This window comes from Scyliorhinus canicula, chromosome 4, assembly GCF_902713615.1.
Source record: "Scyliorhinus canicula chromosome 4, sScyCan1.1, whole genome shotgun sequence".
Classification (NCBI taxonomy): domain Eukaryota; kingdom Metazoa; phylum Chordata; class Chondrichthyes; order Carcharhiniformes; family Scyliorhinidae; genus Scyliorhinus; species Scyliorhinus canicula.
Window position 1 is genome coordinate 130777423 of NC_052149.1, and position 3432 is coordinate 130780854.

The window sequence follows — 3432 nt, forward strand, 5'->3', positions numbered from 1 at the left end:
AATGAAAATCGCGTCACAAGTAGGCTTCAAATGATGTGACTGTCGCCATATTCCAGCGCCTGTTTGGGGAGGGGGGTACAGGAATTGAACCCGCGCTGCTGGCCTTGTTCTGCCTTTACAGGAGCGGGACAGTGGGATTAATACAAGGTTCTGGGGAGAAAGCATTCACTGGGATTAGCACAGTGCTCCAGGGAAAGAGTGTGATAGTGGGAATAGTTTGGAATTAATACAGGACTCTAGGGAGAGAGCAGGCACTGGGATTAGTTTGGGATGAATACAGGATTCCAGAGAGAGAGCGGATAGTGGGATCAGTTTGAGATTGCTCTAATATTGATCCAGCTTGTGCTACAAGGCTGTATCCAGTGGGATGAATGTTGTACCAAAGGAAAGTGTGCGTCCTACAATGATCAGCATGCAGCAAATGCTAATACAAAACTGACTGCAAAGAGTAACGGACAGCAGAGTTGGAAAATCAAGTTTATTGCTAAAGACAATCAACATACAAAACGAATCCTCCGAAAAATACAGTCAGCTGAATAAACCCCTCCCCACAGTCCTAGCCAAACACCATCTTCTCTGACGCAGTGATCTGTTCTGATGCTGTTACAGACACAGCCCAGGGCTGCAGCACTTCAAACCATGACTGGAGTTAGTCTCACACAGCGGGCATGGAATCCGGTTCCAGCTGCCCCCAGCCTGACAGTTCCTAAAGACCTCAATGCCCCCAAACTTGCCATCCTTGTCCAGTCTGGTCCACAGTGCTTCTGGGAAAATGACTGGCATCACATACAATAGGCCACATTCACAGTCAATAAAGTACCCACTTCATACCCACACTGAGGACCCTCTTCCAAGAGAGAGCAGGGACATGCTCCACCTTGAGCCAGAGTCCATTATCCCTGGGTAGGACCTACTCCTGCTCCGAGCTGGGGTTGAAGATTTTGGCAAGAAGCTGACGTTGGACTGAGATTTCCTGTGATGTTCCGCTACCTTCCTGAGCTCCCAGGCCTTGTTCCGGAGGCCGGCAGCCTTGCTGGCCTGGATCTCTGTCTCAGTTGCTCGCTGCTGGAAGTGCCAGTGCTTCTCTTCCCACTCTTGCCCCTTCTTCTTCTTCACTTCCTGCAGCTTCTCCAGGCCTTACTCTTCTCCACATTCTGGAGGAAGAAGTTAGTCTCGCGTTTGGCCTGGGAGACTTCTGCCGCATCCCTGTCGATGAACCAGCTTCTCGTAAGCAAGACGCTCACTCAGGTGAGTCCACTTGAAGCGGTTGCAGGTACTGTCAGGAACAGAACACAAAGACAGTCAGCAACGGTGCAGCTAGACCCTGCCATTCAAACCCCAAACTGAAGGAGTTCAATATCAGGGAGAAGCTCTCGATCCTGGAACTGTTACAAATATAAGACTGAATCTGGCTACATAAATACCACATAACAAAACAGGCTGCCGTTACAGTGCAAATTCGTGAGCTCAGGGGAGGGAGAAATATACTGGGAGTTACAAATCTGGTTGATTTACGCAACTCCAGTGTTTGCTTTACACAGAAGATCTTGGCCTTAGATAAGGAGTAGCAAGTTTACCACGCTGCAGAAAAACTCCCCTTTAGACAGTATCTTGAACCCATGAGAAAGGAACTGACACTGAGCCATAGAAATAATATTCAGGCAGGTGACCAAAACCTTTGTCAAAATGTTAGATTTGAAAGGAGGTGAAGAGGCACAGAGGATTCCCATTCCCACTGTGGAGCTGGAAGAGATTCAAGAGACAGGAATGATGAGGTCATAGAAGTATTTGAAAACAAAGACGCAATTATAAAATTAAGACCCTGCCATTCAAACCCCAAAATAAAGGAGTTCAAAATTAACGTAATTGGAAATTAGACTGTCATCCAAATAGGAAACATGTGCCCGGGGGGGGGGGGGGGGGCAGGGCGGTTAGCATGCTGCCTCACAGCGCCAGGGATTTGGGTTCAATTCCGACCTCGGGTGACTGTGTGGAGTTTGTACGTTCTCTCCGTGTCTGCGTGGGTTTCCTCCGAGTGCTCTGGATTCCTCCCACAGTCCAAAGATGTGCAGGTTAGGTGCGGTTGTGGGATTACAGAGAGGGAGCAGGGGAGTAGGCCGAGGTAGGGTGCTCTTTCAGAGGGTCAGTGCAGACTCGGGCCGAATGGCCTCCTGCTGCACTGTAGGGATTCTATGGTTGTAACAATCTTGGATGGGGTCGTGTTGAACGTGGGTGCCAGGTGGGAGGCTGGTCGGGAGAGACTGGAGTAGTCAAATCCAGAGGTAACAAGTGTGTGTGAAATGAGGATTAGATCGGATTTATAAACATAAATGGGGAGGAGGCAGCAGAGGTAATGTCACTGGAAAAATAATAATGTTCAGGGGATACGAGTTCAAATCCCACCATGGTGGAGCCCGAGTTCAATTAATAAAAATGTGGAATTAAAACTCTTTTCAGTAATGATGACTGAAACCATTGTCGATTGTCGCAAAAAACCATCTGGTTCACGAATGTCCTTCAGGAAGGAAATCTGCCATCCTTACCTGGTCTGGCCTACATGTGACTCCAGACCCACAGCAATGATTGACTCTGACCTGCCCTCTGAAATGGCCGAGTTCAGTTCAAGGGCAAGTAGGGCTGGTCAGCAAATGCTGGTCTTGCCAGCGACACCCCACCCCAGGACAGAATGAAGAAAAAATAATAGATCTTTTGTTAGATAAAATAGAAATAGACGAATGAATAAGGTCAAAGCACAAGGCTAGTGGGTGCCTGGAACTTGCTGCCGGAGGAGGTGGTGGAAGCAGGTACGATAGTGACGTTTAAGGGGCATCTCAATAAGTATATGAATAGGATGGGAATAGAGGGATACGGACCTCGGAAGTGTAGATGGTTTTAGTTTAGATGGGCAGCATGGTCAGCACAGGCTTGGAGGGCCGAAGGGTTCCTGTGCTGTACTTTCTTTGTTCTTTGTTCTTGTGGAGTCGGGGGATAAGTGACAGAATAGATAGCCCAATGGCTTCAGACAGAAGAGCAGAGTTGTTCACTGAATTTAAATTCCTCAGCTTCCATGGTGGGATTTGAACCTAGGCCCTCAGAGGATTAGCCTGCACCTGATCAGTCAAAGCTACACAGCACTGAAGAGGCCCTTCAGCCCATCGTGTCTGCACTGGCAATCAAGCACCAACTGTTTTAATCCCATTTTCAGTACTTGGTCGGTAGCCTAGTGTGGTATGGCAATTAAAGGGCTCATCTAAATGCTTCTTAAATGTTGTGACGATTCCTGCCCGACCAGACTTTCAGACAGCGAGTTCCAGATTCCCATCACCTTGTGGTGAAAAGGTTTTCACCCAAATACCCTCTAAATTTCCTGCTCTTACCTTAAATCTATGCCCCTGGTATTGATCCCCCTAGCAAGGGTAAATTTCCTTCATG

At 48.0% G+C, this 3432-nt stretch overlaps 1 pseudogene; it reads right to left on the reverse strand.

Moving 5' to 3' along the window:
• Positions 1-464: 464 nt before the first annotated feature.
• Positions 465-3432, reverse strand: part of LOC119964247 — a 16718-nt pseudogene continuing 13750 nt past the window's right edge.